Raw genomic sequence first — 21,445 nt, 5'->3', positions numbered from 1 at the left:
AAACCCTCAATTTCCCTTCTCCCTCTCCCTTCTGTGTCACCTATGCATTTGGATATACCTTTAAGCCCTTGCTATTCACTCCGCCTTCGAGATTTACATCCGTATACATAATTTAATATCTGTCTCCACCCTCTAGACTGTAAACTCATTGTGGAAAAGGAGCGAGTCTATCAACTCTGTTGTACTGGACTCTGTCAAGTGCTTAGTACAGCACTCTGCACATAGTACTCAAATACCATCGATTGAGGGGGAACTAGAACCTAATTCCTTGCCACTAAGCCATACTGCCTCCCTCACACCAGGGAAAGGAAGGGACCTAGTCAACCGTACTTACTGATTTTTCACATAACCACCTCGTTCATGTTTACTGTCAGTTTTGCCCAAGGAAATGCTAGCCAATTAGCTAGCATGGGTGAGAATCTTACAGACGAATGTATTCACCTTACAAGAAATTAGCGTACCAAGATTCTCAAGGACGTGTGACACGAGAATACACATTTCAGGTAAATAATAAAATCCCTTTGGTTTCACAGGAGCTTTGGCTCTTGGTGATAACTTAAAAATGATTCACAACCTCATATGTCACAGAAGAAGCCGAGTTTACACCAGAGCTTCAGTAATTATATATAACCAACATTATTGTTCAGCAAAGAAAAGGAGAAATTTGCAGGTGTTTTAGTGAGAACGGAATAATTTGGGAGGACTAGAAAGATCCTGGAATGATGTATTCGGAACAGAGCTGACAGTTCATTTAATTGAATTTATTTTAGAATCAAGTAATAATAATAATTATAGTACTTGTTAAGCATGCATTTTATCCTAAGCACTGAGGTAGATAGAAGATAATCAGCCTGGTCACAACCCTGTCCCACCTAGGCCTTCGGAGTCTAAAATAGAAGAGTATAGGATTTAATCCCTATTTTACAAATGAGGAAACTGAAGCCCAGAGGAGTTAAGTGACTTACCCAAAGTCACGCAGCAGACAAGAGGTGCGCTGGAGAAGAAAGGGAGACCGTGGATTCAGTCGGTTGCTCGCTGAAGCTACGGCCCTTGGGCACCCCCTCACCCGCTACCTAGTTTACCAGTTGAAGCAGTGAAAGAATCCATTAGGGCAAATTGAGAAATTATGAACTGGAGGAGTGGTTTCACCTATCCACTTGAGGGAGGAAGAAGAGCCTGTGCTGAGCTCCCCTTAGGTGTCACTCCTCCAATCAACTGTACTGAGTGCTTACACCGCAGAATACTGTACTAAGCACTTGGGAGAGGACAACCTAACAGAGTTGGTAGACACGTTCCCTGCCCACAATGAGCTTACAGTCTAGATGTAGGGAGACATTAATTTAAATATGGAGAATTGTCCTGACTCCTCGTCAATTTGAAAACTTCCTCATCATCATAATAATAATGATAATAATTATGGTACTTGTTAAGCTCTCACTTTGTGCCAGGCACTGTTCTAAGGGTTGGGGTGGATACCAGAAAACCAGGGTGGACACGGTCTCTGTCCCATGTTGGGCTCACAGTCTCAATCCCCATTTTATAGAGGAGGGAACCGAGACAGAGAGAAGTGAAGTGACGTGCCCAACGTCATAGCAGACAAGGGGGAGGAGGCGGGATTAGAACCCATGACCTTCTGACTCCCAGGTCCATGCCGTATTCAATACGCCACGATGCTTCTCCTCTTCCAACATGAAACTCAACAGCTTTATCATTTCTAGGCCACCTGCGACGAATATTAAGCATCTTCTAGATCTTTATTAGGAAAGCTATGAGTTGTCTCCTGCTCCCCCTCGGCACTCCAACCCGTCTGAATGACTCTTGAATCTCCCATCATGCAAGTCATTATCGCTAGAGACGTCTGGATGGGGCGGGGGAGGGAGGGGATAATGTCACCGCAAGCATCTCAGCTTGGAGGGGTGATTGAAAGCCCGTGCCGCCTCCCCCGTCAGTGTGAACGACTGCTATGCCCTTGGTGGCAGACGCTCCAAAAAAGCCTGTTTGTTCTCACTTGAACCTTTCAAGAGCCTCCAGATCAGAAGAGCGGCCATTTCAAGAGGAGGAGAAAATTTATGATCATTATACAGAGCATTCTGGCTGTCCTAGAGGAGGCAGAGGTGGGGGGGAAAAGATTTAGAGAGGATGGCATATTTAAAGATACTTAACCCAACAGAAGGGAGAATAATCATGTGTAGATTGAAGCATTCTTTGGAAATTCCCCTTTTAAACCTGATAATGGCTCCCAAACATCGCAAGCTCAAATGTTGCAGTTTTACCTTGCTTTCAGGACATCCCAAGGGATTGTTTTCACTTAGGGTGTCTCCTTGTTCTGCTTTCTTCCCTTGTTCCCTGCTCTTTCTTAGCAGTACATCATCTTTGTGGGGCAGCTAAAAATCAAATCCCATTTGTATGCTGCTCTCTTACCATAGAAGGGGTTGGGAGGATGCTGGGGTCTGCTGCTGCTTTAGAATTCAGCAGCATTTAGAGAAGCAGCGTGGCTCAGTGGAAAGAGCCCGGGCTTGGGAGTCAGAGATCAGGGGTTCAAATCCCGGCTCCACCGCTTGTCAGCTGTGTGACTTTGGGCAAGTCACTTCACTTCTCGGTGCCTCAGTTACCTCATCCGCAAAACGGGGATTAGACTGTGAGCCCCACGTGGGACAACCTGATCACCTTGTATCCCCCCAGGGCTTAGAACAGTGCTTTGCACATAGTAAGCACTTAACAAATGCCAACATTATTATGAATACCATCTGCCCGAAGGATCGGTGGAACCCTACAACCTGAAAGGAGGCGGGGAGGAGTCTTTTAAATGATCAGGGACCTAGATATATTTTCCCCCTGTTTAAATACTTAAAATGGGTATTTCTAGCAGAGGTGACCTGGGTTACACAGATGAAGTCAGTGAGGGCATAACAGTAATAATAATGACATTAGTTAAGGACTTACTATGTTCCAGGCACTGTTCTAAGAGCTGGGTTAGATACAAGATAATCAGGTTGGACACAGTCCCTGTCCTGTAGAGTCTTAATCCCCATTTTACAGATGAGGGCAATGAGGCACAGAGAAGTTAAGAGACTTACTCAAGGCCACACAACAAACATGTGGCAGAGCGGGAATTAGAACCCAAGTCCTTCTGACTCCCATGAACAAGTTCTATCCACTAGTCCATGCTGCTGCTGCTTCTCTCTCTCTGTGACACCACACACATCTTCCCTCCCCCTTTCCAATGATCACTTATTCCATCCCTGCCTCCAGGAAAGAAAATTCTAAAAATGATCCAAACCTATGCCATTTCTCAAGTTTCCCAAAGAAGATGCCTCATCTTCCTTTGGCAACTATTCTACTGCCTCTCCACCCTCTACTCTCTGAAGACTCTTCTAGAGTTTTAATCTAAATCCTTTTGATTCCAGTTCAAACCCTCTCCCACTTGTTCTCCCTTTCCCTGACTGAGCCCTCAATTTCCCTCTCCACCACCCCCTCTCCACAGACTATGCACTGGGCTGTGCAACCCTTACGCACTCTCATACTCACCCCCCAGTTCCAGTCAATGATTTAACATTAGAAAAATGTGATCTGCCCTGTTTCCTTTTAAATGATCAATGAGGTTCTTTCACAAAACACCTTTCACCTAGGAGTTCAAACCCATGAACACAGTTGAATGCATTAGCCATGTCTCATTCCGCGGAGGCGGGGAGGAAAGGTCATTCGGTTTTATTCCCTAACCTACCTGCCCCCAGAAACATCATAAAGTAGCGTGAGCATAACAGGTGGAGGAGGAAAAGAAAGAAAAAGGAAACACCCACTGCCACATGCCAAATGATTACATATGTTGCTACTGGCCTGTGGATGACGTGGGCAAAGGAAGGGTAATGACCATGTCCTTCAGGGATTGGAATGTTAACGATCACCACCGCTAGAGATGTTAACTTCTGAAAAGTGCTTACTTGGGGGATGCACAGCCAGGATATCCTGTGGCACCCACTACTGCATAAATTACTGATTGAATAATAATGTACCAAAGCCAGACCATCAACAAATACATCCAAAGTTCAGGAGGAATTATGCACTGTTGGCCATTGAGAACACCACCCAGAAATCACTGCTGGATGGAAGAGAAACAGCCATTTTGAAGCTCTATTGGGGGTCATTTTCAATGTTATATAGAGAACGGGGGGAGAAGCTTGATCTCTACTCCTGGGTTCTGTTCCATCTTGCTCTGGCCACCAAAGAAGCAGGTAGAGGAAGGAAGAGGGAGCATCACCATCAGATAATCACCAAATAAGGACCCCGCACCCATAGGGCACCCAGAGCCCAGCACGAGTTTAATTAAATCCCACACACATTTACTTACCGCAGAATCCAGTTTCATTAACATAAACAGATAAAAGAGCACTGGTGCATGACAAGACATAGGGCACTGGGGAGAATCTGTTTCCAATTTTGTACATCAATCAAGTGATTCATAGACATGGTGCTTGCGGCCGACGGCTCGTTGAATAGAGTCTGGTGGGTTTTCCACTAGGGCACACCACTAAAATCCGCTCATTAATAGGTAATCAGCTGCTGCTGATCAACTCCTCAGCTGGATTCTGGGGCAGCTGCACCTCCTATGCTGTGATTTAGGTCTGTTCGCAGTGATGAAAGCAGATCTGTGCTGTTTCTTTTCTCATTAACCTTATTACGCAGTTCGAGAGAGACACCCTGATAGATAGTTTAATTCATTCTCTGTGAAAAGGTATACCGGGTTAAATTTTGAATGGCATGGTGCACCCTGGTTAAACTGCAAGGGACCAGTGATGTCACATTAATGACAGTTGTTAACAAGCAGCAAGGCCTAGTAGATAGATCATGAGCTTGGGAGTCATAAGGACCTGTGCCTCGGTTGCCTTATCTGCAAAAACAGGGATAAAATATCAGTTCTCTCCCACAGTCAGGGAGTCCTTTGGTGACAGGGCCAGTATCCTAACTGATTATCTTAGCAGAGAGTAAAGCAGCGTGGCTCAGTGGAAAGAGCCCGGGCTTGGGAGACAGAGGTCATGGGTTCAAATCCCAGCTCTGCCACTTGTCAGCTGTGTGACTGTGGGCGAGTCACCTCACTTCTCTGTGCCTCAGTGACCTCATCTGTAAAATGGAGATTAACTGTGAGCCTCACGTGGGACAACCTGATGAGCCTGTAATAATAATAATAATAATGTTGGTATTTGTTAAGCGCTTACTATGTGCCGAGCACTGTTCTAAGCGCTGGGGTAGACACAGGGGAATCAGGTTGTCCCACGTGGGGCTCACAGTCTTCATCCCCATTTTACAGATGAGGTGACTGAGGCACCGAGAAGTTAAGTGACTTGCCCAAAGTCACACAGCTGACAAGTGGCCGAGCCGGGATTCGAACCCATGACCTCTGACTCCAAAGCCCGTGCTCTTTCCGCCGAGCCACGCCCAGCACTTAGAACAGTGCTCTGCACATAGTAAGTGCTTAACCAATACCAACATTATTATCATTAATCAGTACTATCATATTAAATCACTCATTTGGTGGGGCAAAAGGACACAGGAGTCCAATGCAGAGGTGAGTTGCCTTGAAATTTCTAGAATACAAGTATTTTCTACTCCCTTCCCCAAACCTGAATCCCCACATATAATGAATCCACTCACAGAACTATCCCTTTGACTTAGATCTTGTAAATCGATCATTCATTTCCTAGGCCACTAAGGCTGGAAGCCCTTTGCTATTACATGGTAATATTTTTCAAAACATTTTTGAGGTGTTTTATGAGGAAACAATCTATGTTTTCAGCACTGTTGCAAGTTTCGGTGCCTCTGGCTATTTGTTCAGACTACTGACTGCATCTATGTTTTTCCTTCTATATTTCAATTTAGCAGGGAAACCAGGTCAAAGTTGAATCTGTTTGCATGTGTGTCCATATCCTGAGTTCCCCTCTTGATATTTCTGGGCAATATTAGAAATAGCGGGATGGGAGGAGATAGTAGGAGGAGGAGAAAGGAGCATCAGCGTTAGACAAGAATCCCATGAAGGTGGAGCTCACTGTAGCTTTAATTTCTGCCAAGGGAAATACTAGTTCCTGAAATACAATAATAGGTGCAAAATACTGGGTTAGATGAATGGGTTCCTCCTCCTGTCACCACATCTAGGTGGAGGGAGATGAGAATGCACACTCAATTAGCACTCCTCAGATGGATTTAAACCACACAATTCAGGCCTGGCACAATGAACAACACCTGGAAACAGCTGTGAAACTGGGCACAGAGACTCTTGGGCAAATTGGGAAACTCAAAGAACAGTCAGTCCCTTCCCGCAGAGCACTTATGAATGTAGCTTTATAGTCTGCCGCTTCCCATACCTTTAATTTGAGTGTCTGTGTCTTTCCCCGCAACTAGATTGTAAACTCCTCGGGGGCAGGACCGTGTCTACCAACTCCATTTTACCTTCTTTGCTCTGCACACTGCAAGCACTCGATACCACTGATTGACTGAATGAATAATTACCTTCAAGAGCCACTCAAGGAACTATCATGTGCAACATTTTGACACTAGTTTATGAGAACTCGGCGAGAGAGCCACTGATGAAATAAGGCTGGTTTCAGCCATCTGGGGGCACAAAAAATAAAGCCTGGTAAAGTGGAAAAAAATACCATTAATCTCGAGTAAGGCTTCTTTTGGAGTGTTAAATGGTTTGGTAGCACTGAGCTGAAAAACGGCATTGCTTTCTCAGGGAACATTTACATTTTTTTTTTTTTTAAAGCTCCTTATTCCCCATTAATTTTCCATACAAAGTATCAAGGAGGAGAGGAAGCCTTTGGCCAATTAGAGGACATATCCATTACTTGTGAGTTCACAATTTCAGTCTTCTCATGAATTACCTCAGGATTAAGGGAAGTTTCTACCCCAGAAAAAGGATTGAGGATGCGTGTCCTAGGAGAAAAACACTCATTCAGGAGTGTTTAATTTTTATGAGCAAAGATCATTTGGGAAGATTACTTTAGATTTTAACTGACCTCAGAATAATGACCTTGTCCTCATTAACCCTCATAAGACTCTCAAAATGTGGACTAGAAGTTGTGCTAGACACAGTAGAAGCATTTATTGAGCACTCAGAAAAGTGACACATTCCCTTCCCCCAAAGAATAAGGGAGACATATTTATAATATTCAGATTGCATTGGCCAAAGAGAGGCCAGATTGCTAAATGAAGCCTAGTGGATAGAGCAGAGGCCTGGGAGTCAGAGGGCATGGGTTCTAATCCTAGCTCCTCCACTTGTCTTCTGTGTGACTTTGGGCAAGTCACTTGACTCCTCTGGGCCTCAGTTACCTCATCTGTAAAATGGGGGTTAAGACTGTAAGCCCCATGTGGGATGTGATTACCTTGAATCTACACCAGAGCTTAGAACAGTACTTGACACATAGTAAGCACTTAATGAGTACCAATTATCAGATATCTTTCATATGCTCATTTGCTGATTATCCCACTCTGCCACTTTGCTGTGTGATCTTAGACAAGTCACTTCATGTCTCTGTGCCTCAGTTACCTCATATGTAAAATGGGGAATAAGACTGTGAGCACTATGCGGGACAGGGACCGTGTCCACATCGATATGCTTGCATTCACCCCAGCGCTTAGTACAGTGCCTGGCACATAATAAGCACTTAACAAATACCATAATTATTACTACTGCAATTTTCACAGAGAACTTCCAAAAATCACTCACTGAGCCTCCCAAAATCTACACCATCCCTACCCTCGGTAGCCACTGCTCTCAACTCCCCATTTTAGTAATCTATTGCTTTTGGATTCTGTAGTCATTAAGAAGAAAACTCATCTTATAATGCCACTGGTGGGTCCATGCAAGATTTATTTAACAGTGTCTAACCACCCCCAGCCAATGCACGGCAAGGGCCTAGGCTCTCTTGCATCTTTTGTAGAGAGCCACAATGACAAGGCTAGGGGTGAGAGAGAGACAGAGGTGGGAGAGGTTAGCAAGATCTTTGTCCACCACCCTTCAGTACTTCAGCCAAATAGTCTTTCTTAGCAAAAGGGAAAGGTGATGATTTTTCAGCCCCTCAACATCTCCCAATGTAAGTTAAGCCCTGCTCTCTAAGTCCAATGAGAACAAAATAAGTACAGGGGAGAGTAAAGACCGAGTGGTTGTGGGACACTTCTGGAGGAAGAGCACATGCCCTAGAGGCTACATAATTGACCCAATGCTTATGGTCCAAATTCACTGCACAAATTCACACCCATTTGCCAAGTTGGTGATCCTACTGACAATCCAAGATGGAACTGGGCCCAGCTGGCCCCAAGATTTCACCAAGCAGCAATGGCCTAGGAGTCAGAGGACCTGGGTTCTAATTCTGGCTTTGTCACTTATCTACTGTGTGACTTTGGGCAAATCACAACTTCTCTGGGCTTCAGTTACCTCTTCTGTAAAATGGGGGTTAAGCCTTTGAGCCCCAGTGGGACAGGAACTGTGTCCAACCTAATTAACTTGCATCTACCCTTGGGCTTAGTACGGTGTAACTCAGTCATATTTATTGAGAGCTTAATGTGTGCAGAGCACTGTACCAAACTCTTGGGAGAGTACATCAATATGACAGACACATTCCTTGCCCGGAATGATCTTATAGTCTAGAGGAGGGTAGACAGACATTAACATGAATTACAGATATGTACATAAGTGTTGTGGGGCTGGAGGGGCGGGGGCTGAATAAAGGGAGTAGCGCAGGGTGACGCAGAAGGGAGTGGGAGAAGAGGAAATGATGGGCTTAGTCAGGGAAGACCTCTTGGAGGAGCTGTACCTTCAATAAGGCTTTGAAGGAGGAGCGGAAGAGTAATTGTCTAATGGATATGAATAATCGAGAGACTGGATATGAATAAACAAGAGAGATGGCATTTACCATGGGCTATCAATTGGCAATGCTCATTCCAAACTCAGAAGCCCGAAAAATATGACTATTGACAGAATGCCAGAGGGCTTACAGTCAAGGACACATTTGTTCCCATTTGAAGATAATGACACCGGGTTCTAACTGCTTCTCCAAAATAGCAGCTGAATTAGTATCCTCATCGGCTTTGTTTCCTGCCAACTGCAGACATGCTCTCTGCACTCCCACCTACTGCGACATCCGAGGAGTGTGCTCAGAAGCTGGGGAAGGAAGGGAGGTTCTCTGGGGCGATCAGGTGGTCATCCATCTCCCCCACCAAATTGCTAAAATGTATTCCTCCACACCTTGTCCCCAAGACAAGAGGGATTAATTAGTTGACATGGTCACCCTAGGAATTATTATATGAAACTTCATGTCTTCAGTATCAGGTCTGACCAGGTATTTCCCTAAGACTGATATTTACAGGTTGTACTGCTCTCCCCAAACTCTATCGGTCCCTCCTCCTTTGTATGGTTTTCCGATTTATTTGCACCTATCTCAATAGATAGAGGCAATGGAGATCCCCCCCAAAATGAAGAACACCGGGCCTACTGCTCCCTGTGTCTTTGGGTCTGCCCCCGATAAGCTCCCATGAGAATATTTTGGCCAAAGGTCCAGTGCCTATCCACAAGGCTCCAGGCCTGGAAATGCAGTTTCCCTGTGGCTAGGAAGGAAGAACGCAAACACTGCCCTTAACCTCACCGGGCTCCGGGACTCAGGTTCTGTAACATGATCAGACATCCTGTGTGTGTTAGTCAGGGCAATCACAGATTTGGGGATTCTGTCTGCCACATAAAAGTCCAAGGCAGTGCTGTTCTACAGAAGTAGGACAGAGGGGGAATGAAGAAACCCACCAGCCTCTTCCTTAGCTGTAACAGTGACGACTGAAGCTGCCATCATAGTTGAATTGATGGCTTTTTGACAATTTAAGAATTTCTGGTGTGTCTCTGCTGATCAATCAGTAGTATTCAGCGGAAAGAGCACAGGCTTGGGAGTCAGGGGTCATGAGTTCGAATCCTGAATCTGCCACTTGTCAGCTGTGTGGCCGTGGGCAAGTCGCTTAACTTCTCTGTGCCTCAGTGACCTCATCTGTAAAATGGGGATTAACTGTGAGCCTCATGTGGGACAACCTGATTACCCTGTATCTACCCCAGCACTTAGAACAGTGCTCGGCACATAGTGAGAGCTTTACAAATACCAGCATTTATTATTATTGAACATCTACTGATTTGATCATCTTGTATTTACTCCAGTGTTTGGCACTTAGTAAGCCCTTAAAATCATTATTTTTATTACTGTATGCAAAGCGCCAAACTAAGCCTTTGGTGAACTATAAAGACAAGCCATTTAACATGACTAAATTCACACCTGCGTCTAGTCCCCCAGCATTTAATATAATGGTCTGTACACAGTAAGCATTTAAATACTACCGCTACCAAAAAGATTTATCAACCGAATACAACAGGAAGTAATGTATTTACATCCGATGAAATAGCCAAATAAATCATTAAATATTATGGTATTTGTTAAGCACTACCTATGTGTCAAGCACAGTTCCAAGTCAGTCGGTTTGAACGCAGTCCCCGTCTCACTTGGGCTCACGGTCTGAAAAGGAGGGAGTAGGGCTTAATCCTCATTTTACAAATGAGGGAACTGAGGCACAGAGAAATCAAGTGATTTGCCCAAGGTAACACAGCAGACACGTGGCAAAGCCGAGATTAGAAGCCAGGTCTTCTGACTCCCAAGCCCATGCTCTTTCCATTAGGGCACACTGCTTCTCGATATAAAATGAGATTTTAAAATGAAAATACGAGTATGCATGCAAGTCCCGAGGATAGGAATTAAATACATGAGGGCTAAGGATGGCATTTGAGTGGTTGCCTAGGAGTCCCCAGATGAGGAAACAGTTTAAGAGGTCAGAAGAATCAAGAGCGAGGCATATGAGAAGTGTCAGTTTGCAAGATGAGAACCATGGTGGAAAGCCTGGAAGCCAATTGTAAAGAGTTTTTGCTTAATACAGAGTGAAGTGGAGAACCAGGGGAGGTTATAAGGTTCCAAAAGGCAATCTGGCCTGGAGTAGAGGTAAGGAACCCAGAAAGGAAACAAGGAATTCAGAATCATGAGTCTTAATCTAGTTTTTGCCCCTACCCTTGTGACCTTAGTGGGGAAAAGGCATAAGGCTTGTATTTTTGCTCACGAATCTTTCTCCTCTCCAGATATACTCCGGTTGGAGGTACCGCTGCTCCAAGCCCACAAAAGATAGTTCTTTTTAGCTTCCCTTCTTCAAGTATTCCTTTGTGATGCCTTCTTGATCTCAAAATTTGGGGGAGGAAAGAACAGTAATCTGCTCTTTAATTATAAGGTCTCCAAGGAGAGGTCTTTCATCACATGACACAATCAGTGATAGTTGAACGTTTAAAAAAAAGATGTTTCAAGTGACAGTCTACGAAGCTCAGATGATTTGTGCCTTTGAAGTATGAGGCAGATCCACAGAAAGTTTAGACAGAATGGGTTTCATTTCAGGCAGGCTCTTTAAAAATAAAGATGTGGAACGTTTTTGCTTTTTCTTAAAAAAAAAAAAATACACCTAATGGGAACCGGTAACTTTTAGTAGGTAATTAGTGTGGTGGTAATTGATGTAGTAGACCCCACATTTTTCTTGCATGATTTTGACTGGGCCTTTTGTTTGCTCTCTTTCCCAGTTTCCTGTCAGTAGGGTAGCTCACTAGCAAGACAAAGAAACTTTCCCAAATTTAACCCCACGTTACATCCCATTGCCATATTCTTGCTAGAAACAAAATCCATTAGTGGAGATCTGCATTGGTAGTTTTGAGGGACGAGTAGTCTTCTTCAGAATCATACAACCCACCGGCTCACTTCGCTCCTCTAATGCCAAGTTACTCTATGTACCTCGATCTCATCTGTCTCGCTGCTTACCTCTCGCCCACATCCTCCCTTTTTTTTTTATATCCGACAATTACTCTCTCCACCTTCAAAGCCCTATTGAAGGCATACCTCCTCCAAGAGGCCTTCCCTGACTAAGCTCTCATTTCCTCTTTTCCCATTCCCTTCTGCATCATCCTCGCTTGCTCCATGTCTTGCATGGGGCTCACAGTTTTAACCTCCATTTTACAGACGAGGTATCTAAGGCCCAAAGAACCTAAGTGACCTGCCCAAGTTCACACAGCAGACAGGTGGCAGAGCTAGGATTAGAACTCAGGTCCCTTATTTTCAGGAAAAACAAGTCACAGGTCCAGACACAGGGGCCCTCACCCCTCCTCCTGTCCGCACCCGACCACCCCCCTCTCCCCCCGCCCCCCTATTTCACAGCCAGATTAGAAAATTGAAAATTCCAGGAAAACTGAAAGTTCTGGGACCGGGGTAGGTGAGGGGGGAAGGGGAAAGGGGAATCCATTACCTAAAAATCCTAGTGGCAGCTAAAAGATTACTTTGCAACTGCGTATTTGAATAGACTTTGCTGTAAAAGCATGAGCCGTGGTGTTGCCACCGTTTCTTGAGCTGCTTTCCCATGGTCGATCAGGAAGACCTCCCTTCTTCAGTGTTTCCCTCACTGGTGACACAAATTCTTTGTGAACTGGAGCTATTTGTCTATGGAAGAAACATATTCTCCCCCAAATGACATCTTCTTGACAGCACAAACATGAAGGTGCTCTCAATGTCAAGCTGTGTCAGCTACAGAATTTCTCAAACCGGGACATCTCAGGCAGTTGGTGAAGCTCTTCTGTTACGTTTTGCAAAAGACATTTTGTTGTCAATTTTCAGGAACAAATCTTCAAAACTTCCCTGCATTCGTTCTGCCTCAGAAGAGGGTGTCAAAGAGAATTGAAGACACTGAGTTTGAACAAAGGGCAGGCAACAGAGAAAGTTTTATCTGAGGAAAAATGACAGAACCTGTTTATAAACCCTTCCCCACATTGGACTGTAAGCAATTAGAGATTAAGAATTGGCTCTTTTGCATCTAGCGAACTCTCCTTAGAGCTTAGTATAGTGGTCTGATGATAGCAGAAGAAAAAAAAATCAACACTCTGCTAACTCCTGCTGTTAACTCTAAGCTGCTCTTGGGTAGGAATCACATGTACTAATTCTGTTTCGTTATGCTTTTCCACACTCTTAGTATAGTGCTCTGCACACAGTAAGCAGTCATATACCACTTATTTTTATCAGTGACTATCCTTCACTGCCTGCATCCACCCCAGCTCTTAGTACAGTGCCTGGCACCTAGTAAGGGCTTAACAAATACTGAAATTATTAACTCAGATTAATATTTGCCACTTATGATAATAATGTTGGTATTAATATTGGTATTTGTTAAGCGCTTACTATGTGCAGAACACTGTTCTAAGCACTGGGGGAAATACAGGGCAATCAGGTTGTCCCACATGAGACTCACAGTCTTCATCCCCATTTTCCAGATGAGGGAACTGAGGCCCAGAGAAGTGAAGTGACTTGCCCACAGTCACACAGCTGTCAAGTGGCAGAGTGGGGATTCGAACCCGTGACCTCAGACTCCCAAGCCCGGGCTCTTTCCACTGAGCGACGTTCATTGCCACAGTCACATAGCCTTCTACTTGCCTTTTACTGTCTTACTTGTTTTAGAAAGTTTGGAAAGAATTTCCAGCCCTAGTACCACTAAACTAATTGCTTGGCTCACATTGATTGTGGGATGAGTTTTCATTTTGAATATGATTATTGCTCTGGGTTGAAGCGTGACTGTCAGGATTAGAATATTCTTCCTCCCTTTGAATCATTTCATTCTAAAATAGCACAGTTGTCAAAAGCACCTCTCTGCCCCAGAGAGAGATGAAGTTGGAGGAGGAGACAGACGGGGGAGGTGGGGAAGTGTACAACAAAGGTTAGAAACTGCTGACCTGTAGATTCCCAAACTTAATGAAGTTGAAAAGCCATATTAGGAATTGTAGAAGAGAAATATCAAGCTGTGTCACATTCTAATTCTGTCTCATCATCTATTATCAGTTACCATGTCACTTGAGTGATACTGCAGGAGAAACCAGTTATTCACCTCAAGTCAATTGCACTCACGTCTAGCATTTGACATTCAGCTTTTAGCTTTCAGTGGTATTTACTAAGTGCTTACTATGGGCAGAGCACTCAACTAAGTGCTTGGGAGAGCACAGTATACGGAGTTGGTAGACACGATTCCCGTCCTCAAGGGGTTTACAGTCTAAGCTTAGCTCTGCCAAAAGTTGAACCAAATCAAAGCAGGAAAAATGGTCATTCGACGGTCATGTCTCCAACAGCATTGAGAAGTAGAGAATTGAAATGATTTTTGAAGAACGGCGGGGGTGAAGTCCAGGGGCCAGGAAGGAGGTTACGGGTGAGCGGGTGGAAGGAACCATCTAGAGCCAAATGACAATTCAAGTCCACCTGCAGACAAATTCTAGTTGTCAAGATGGCTTAGGGGTATCCATCAAAAGTTAGAAGGTATGTCCCCACTTGTACATGCTTGTACACACCTCAGTGCTTAGTAAGCACTTAAATACCATAATTATTATTACTATTGTGTAGATTTATGTGTTAAGAGACAGGGAATACCAAAGGGTGTAAGGTGGAATGCAGGTAAGGATGCAAGGGGGAAGGCTAGGTGTAGGATGAAAGACTAGGCTTGTGAAATAGTGGCCACCAGAAGAGAAGACTCCACAGAGGTTCTGGAAGCCAGAACCTACCACGAGCCCTCGCTGCAACCAGTTGAGATGAGGAGATGGGGGCCCACGGAGAGGATCACAAACCATCACCACTCCCAACCAATCATGGAAGGACACAGATTTAGATGAGAACCCATAGCAGAAGAACGGACCCGACGGAGGCTGTACGTAAGCAGGTAGATTGTAATGGTCAGAGTGACTCTTTGGTCGACACTGACCCCAAAAGAGAACGTCCCTCGGATCAGAACCGGTGTGGCAGCCCTCTTTGATAGGTTGGCCATAGAGATTTGCAGCATCGAACCTCCTTGGAGCCAACAGTGGCCCCTGCCCTAACCCTAGCTCAAACGGCTCCTTTCACTAGACGTTGTTTGGTTGTTGCTTTTGGCGAAGGTTAAGGATAATGGTAGGGAGAAAGTTCATTTTGGGGACAGGTCTCAGTCTAAGGCGCGAGTTTACGGTCAGGATTTAGGTGTTTGCTATCCAAAGGGAGAGATGATGGGGGAAGAAAGCAAATCTGGACCAGCTGAAGCAGAGATCCACGTAAGATGACCCAGGCTTCTCTCTGGTACACTTATCAGGGGATTATCCATAGATAATGCAGATGGGTATTAATAAAACAGGCCAAGGACACCGCCACGCAAATGGAACAGTCAGAGTCTCGGATCAGAGCAATGATGAGGAGAAACTCAGAGAGCCCTTTGGCAATGGGAATGATGCTTTTCTAATTTTTAAATATGGCTCCATAATCATAGGACCGAGAAAAGCATGTTCTCAACTCTGACAAGTGATTGAAAGCTCCCAAAATAAGGACTTGGAATGTTTTAAGTCACTTCAACCTAAACAAACAAGCTCTTTAGGTGACTCTTTGCCTCAAAATTGTGAAGATAAAAATAGTAACAAAATTCAAAGCGTTTAGCATCGTTCGGTTCTCCGTAGCAGATTGGAAGACCCTGAAGTCTTGTTCTACACATCCCTTCATAGCTGTTTCAGTATTCTGGGACAAAGGGCACACGAAGCCAGATGAAGAGATTGTTGCATCTGCTTCTGCGGTTGAGGATCCTGGGGATGACACTGAACAGCTGGAGAGTTTATATGTGCACTACAAATATGCCTTTCCTCCATTCCAGGAAAGGTGATTGATATTTTCAAGAGCAAAAGGTCGTTTCTGCTGAAAGGCCATTTGATTCTAACTCCGTGAGGCATCACTGATGCACAAGCCGAAATAATCACTAATTGAAGGTTTTCAGTAGATGGATGACTCAGTAGATAACTCACTCAACTGTGGTTTTAAGGATAACAAACTCTCAGCATGGGCAGAGGATTAAGGTGGAGAGGTACAGATTCTGGCATTAGTACAGATGAGAATCTCTTGAGGTTCATGAATTCAAGAATCATAGCTAAGTAGCTGTGGCAGTTACAGAGCACCCACTTGGTGTGGTATTCTGAATTATGGGCTTGAGAAGTATGAAATTAAGAAGTGGCACGCTCCCAGCCCACAAGGAGCTTACACTCTCGCAAAACTGATATTTAACTTCTAGTTTTAAGCACCACATTATTGAAACCAGAAGCTTCAACACCTTTTGCTTTTCTAATGCTAACCTTCTGGGACTTGCTCTTTGCCTCTTAATCATCCCCTCCCTCCTGCCTAGAATTTCCTACCCCGTCGCATCTGACAGGCAACTACTTTCCCATCTTCAAAATGCTACTAAAATCTCCTCCATGAAACCTTCCCTGACCAATCTCTCATTGCTTCCCACCCAATTTTCCCTCCTTCCTGCATCACCTATGCACTTTAATCCACACCCCCTAAAACATTTAGGTTCTCACTCCAACACACTTGGTAATCAATCAAGAAATCGTATTTATTGAGCACTTACTAATAATAATAATGTGATATTTGTTAAGCGCTTACTATGTGCAAAGCACTGTTCTAAGCGCTGGGGTAGACACAGGGGAATCAGGTCGTCCCACGTGGGGCTCACAGTCTTAATCCCCATTTTACAGATGAGGGAACTGAGGCACAGAGAAGTTAAGTGACTTGCCCACAGTCACACAGCTGACAAGTGGCAGAGCCGGGATTCAAACTCATGAGCCCTGACTCCAACTATGTGCAGAGCATTGTACAAAGCACTTGTGTGATAACTGTGAAAACTGACTCTAGAGTGGCATTATATTTTAGTTGAAAAACCTCCAGTTTTATCCATACAATTTAGAACTGCTAGCTATAATAGCACACAAATCTATTATCAATAGAAGCAATGTGGCCTAGTGAAAAGAGGCCAGATCTGAAAGTCAGGGGATCTGGGTTCAAATTCCAGCTGTCACTTATCTATTGTGTGACCTTGGGTGTGTCACTTAACTTCTGTGTCTTAGTTTCCTCATTTGCAAAATGGGAATTCAATATTTGTTTTCCTTCCTACTTAGACCATGAGGTCTCTGTGGACTTGATCATCTCTTGCCTACCCCCGTGCTTAACACAGAGTAAGTACTTAACAAATACCACTATTATTATTATTCCAAGCCTCTAAAATTTGCTTTGGTTTCACTGTGTGCATATGTGGCAGCCAAAATCAGGGCTTATTTTCTGAAAGAATCCGATAATTAGGGCAAAAGAGTTTTTTAGGCCCAAGTTGTTTAGCTGGTCATCTCTCCAGCTTTCTATTCTACCTTCCCATTGCTGACATGCTCACACTGTTCACAGTATTCATAGAATATTGTCCAGGGAGATGGGGTCAGTCCAGTTCATAGAATATTGTCCAGGGAGATGGGGTCAGTCCAGCTGCCCAAGGTTTGCAAACTGGGAGTGGAGAGGAGGTGTCACCTCTCCTCGATCACCTTGACTATTCTCAGCACCATTTCTAACCAGAACAAACTACAGGCAGCTGCACATCCACACCAATTTCTTCCTCCAAAGCTTGTCACAGAACCTTGTAGATAGTGTGTGTGTGCACGCCTCAGTTTTTCTGTCTCCCCAACTAGGTTGCAAACACTTTCAGGGCAAGCTCTTTTGTAGACTCTCAAGCACTAACTATACTCACCTGTACTTAGAAGATGTCGAATAGTAATTGATAATTTCTTGGTACTGACCTAGTCTAAAACAAATTATACATGCTACTGTCTGTTCAGTGTACTCCCCCAAGTTCTTAGTATAATACTCCACACACAGTAGGCACTCAAATTCTACTGTTTGACTTGTTTTGATATAACTACAGTTTTATCCTTTGTTTACTTACATAAACATCAGCCCCTCAAACAGTCTTTTAATCCCTTATATAGTCTTTGTTTAGAAAAGGATGATCAGATTTTCTTTGATACCCAAAAGGGTCACTGAGTTGTCAAAATTAAAATAACACTGCACCATTCCTGAAGGTTTGACTTAGAATCACTAATAGGACATTATTGGCCTTTTCCATCCCTTCCTTTAATGGCAGAATGAGGTAGATTTTGAAAATTGCTCAGTCTTCTTTAAAGAGTGTACAAGTAAAATCAGATTGATTTCAGCCTCACTCACCGGCCTAACACCCAATTCACACATCAACGCAACTAAGATGCTTAACATGTGCCGATCTGAAAATTCAGATGCTACCCAGATTCAAGCCAAGGATTACGAAGACAAAGTTGTTCGCAGTCCCCGCATTCTTCCCTATGTGTTTTCAGTGATTAAAGAAGCAGTCTGCCAAAATCGCATTTAAAATTCCTAACAATGTTGTGCAGAAGGCAGGGATGAGAGGGAACTTCATATGATTCAAAACAAATTTTAATACTCCGGTATGCTTCCCATTTATTTTGGGGTGATGTATTTTTGCTTCAAGGGTAGCAAAATAATAATAATAATAACAATAGTGCCGTTTATGAAGTATTTATTCTGTGCCAAGCACTGTGCTAAGCAGTAGAGAAGAAACAATGCAAGAAGATCAAGCAGTGGAGAACAATAAAATCAGATCAGGCAGTCTGTCACATAGGGGTTCAGAGTCTAAGAGGAAGGGAGGGAGAAGAGGTATTTCATCCTCATTTTACAGATAAGGAAACTAAGACACCCAGAAGTTAAGTGACTTGCCCAAGTTTCCACAACAGGCAAGTGGCGGAGCTAGGATTAAAACCCAGGTATCCTGACTTCCAGTCCTGTGTTCTTTTCTTGAAGCCACACTGAAGCAGGGTGTCTAGAGAAGCAGCGTGGCTCAGTGGAAAGAACACAGGCTTAGGAGTCAGAGGTCATGGGTTCTAATCCCGGGCTCTGCCCTGTCACCTGTGTGACTTTGGGCAAAATCACTTAACTTCTGGGTGCCTCAGTTACCTCATCTGTAAAGTGGGGATTAAGACTGTGAGCCTCACATGGGACAACCTGATTGCCCTGTACCTACCCCAGCGCTTAGAACAGTGCCGTGCACATAGTAAGCGCTTAACAAATACCAACATCATTTTCTCTTGGTTCAGTGCATACATTTTTGAAATCTTTCTGATTGCAGGTAAGTTAAAATAGAATAAGCTTCTCTGGGTTTCAGAAAAAACACTGCCTATAGTTTACATGAGATTCTGAAAATGGCAGACAGTCTGAACAGCAATGTGGCTGCTGCTTAATGTAGCCGTTACTATTTAGAGTAATTAAGCAGCGATTATTGATGGCATTGCACATAGAAATTCACATCAGTTATCAGTTGCCAAAAAGATTGATGATGAAGTTAATATTGATCACTGCAGTTAGACAAAACGTTTCCCATTTTTGCCAAATTCAAGAGAAAACAGGTTGCCGCATCTTTCACCATTTTGCAGGATCTGCACTGACAAGCCAGGAAAATTGGGATTATTCTTTTTGGAAGTTGGAATAGAATGATAAAACGAACTCTTTCTCCAAGTGCAAAAGAAGATTAGACACCTCTCTGTTGCCAATTCTGTCATATGGCATAGAAGAGTGGGCCCACCTCTCAGAGAGAGCAGTCTGTAAGAGCTGAACGCTTAGAACACTTCCTGCCTGAGGCCGGGTCTTGGAAACCTACTTCACGGGGTTGCAAATCTACATCCGGCCAATGGGGCTACCTCAGAAATCAGGGGAACAAAGGGACAGCACGGGCCTCTTCAAAATGAAAAACGACCTCATTTGTCCCAGATGGAGACATTGTTCTGGTCCGTTTTGCTAATTTAGAGAGATTAATGCATTTTTATAGGGTTCTCCAATGAAGGCGCCGGCCCCGTCTCTAGCCGAGGGATGGCACAGGCCTGACAAAGGAACAGAAAACCCACCGCCCGCCGATAAAGCTGAACCTCTCCATTGTGACATGTATGAAAGAGGACGTGAATAGAGATTAGCCGTGCCCTACTGCTCTCTGGGAAGAGATGGGGCTTTCATTTTTAAAGTTAAATGCTTTCATTCAAGGCAAAACACAGGCCACCAAGCAAACTGTTATCTTAAGTAAAACTCCAATTTCGTTATGCACTAGCACCGCTGCTTAATTAGACCAAATGTATCATCCCTAGCTGTACTGATGCCAAACAGCCTCACATGCCCCATCCAAAATATTTGTTACCTGATTCACTGGAATTTCATTGTGAGCAAAAAGTTCCCCACTTTCCCAACTCTGGCATCAATGCTAATGTACCCCAACTTTATGGGGGATATAGCACTAACTCTATCCTGGAACTTGAAGTTATAACACTCCACAATGGGGATAGGGATCATTCATGGAGCTGCGCTCCGGCCCTTTTTTTTTTAAATGATATTTAAGTGCTTGCTATGTGCTAGACATTATACTGAGTGCTGGGGTACATAAAGCTAATCACGTTGAACCCAGTCCATGATCCAAACGGGAATCCCAGTCAATCCCTATTTTACAGACGAGGTAATCGAGGCACAGAGAAATTAAGTGATTTCCCTAAGGCCACACAGCAGACAAGTGGTGGAGCAAGGACTAGAAACCAGGTCCTTCTGACTCCCAGGAGCTGACTTTGGAGAAGCTCTGTTGAAACCTAGCCCCTCCTCGTGAAAGTGTCACCCTAACTGGGGCAAGAGTCCCCAGACCACAAGTATGCATGGATCCCCTCTTTACACCAGAAAGGAGGAAGAAGTATATAGCTTCATTAAAAAAAGGTCACTCCAGTGTCAGTGCAAAATTATAAAAAGTAATTCAAATCATACAAGTTTATAGTAGAGAATAAAATTGAGTCAATCGTATATATTGAGAGCTTACTGTGTGCAGAGCACTTTATTGAGCACTTGGGAGAATACTACAACAACATAACAGGCACAATCACTGCCCACTGTGAGCTTTACTGTCTAGAGGGGGAAACAGACATTAATATAAATTACAGATATGTACATAAGTGCCAAGGAAGATGAAGAAAGGAATCAAGTGAGGGCAATGCAGAAGGGAGTTGAAGAAAAGGAAAAGAGGGCCTAATAGTACAAGATCAAAAGAACAAAACAAATCAAGTTACAAAGGGCAAACGGTTCTTGACTTTTTCTTATCAAGTCAGGACTGCATCTGACTCACCTCCCTGTCCAGGAGCCCAAACTACTCCTCATGACTTTCCCTCAGCTCCTCCTGAGCTGAAGAAGATCCTTTCTTCTACCTTTTCAAGGTCAAGAAGCCCCATTCTTTGTAGCCAGGTGTTCTTTATACCCTCCCCTCCCTCAATTGCTGCACTGTTTGATGTCATGTGATCTGTTTTCTCGTCCATTTAAGCCAGGTCTGGAGGGAGTGGTGAAGGAAAGATGCTTTAGCAGGTGAATTAGTTTCATGGTGAGGTGGAGGCCTTACTGTTCTCCTAGACCAGGGGCATGAGCCATTTATATTAGTATTTTTCTCACCCAGCCTGAAAGTTCCTTGTGGATAA

The 21,445-nt window shown here is 44.0% G+C and overlaps 1 long non-coding RNA gene across 1 annotated transcript in view; it reads right to left on the bottom strand.

Annotated features, from left to right (window-relative positions):
- LOC114811096 overlaps nucleotides 1-21,194 on the bottom strand; it is an 81,667-nt gene extending 60,473 nt beyond the window's left edge. The window contains exon 1 of the long non-coding RNA XR_003758795.2: nucleotides 21,103-21,194. This is a non-coding gene — a long non-coding RNA (uncharacterized LOC114811096). The remainder of the gene's footprint in view (nucleotides 1-21,102) is intronic.
- Between the last annotated feature and the right edge of the window lie 251 nt (nucleotides 21,195-21,445).

This window comes from Ornithorhynchus anatinus, chromosome 4, assembly GCF_004115215.2.
Source record: "Ornithorhynchus anatinus isolate Pmale09 chromosome 4, mOrnAna1.pri.v4, whole genome shotgun sequence".
Lineage (NCBI taxonomy): Eukaryota > Metazoa > Chordata > Mammalia > Monotremata > Ornithorhynchidae > Ornithorhynchus > Ornithorhynchus anatinus.
Note: the sequence above shows the minus strand (reverse complement) of the source record. Positions and strands in the feature narration are given on the sequence as shown.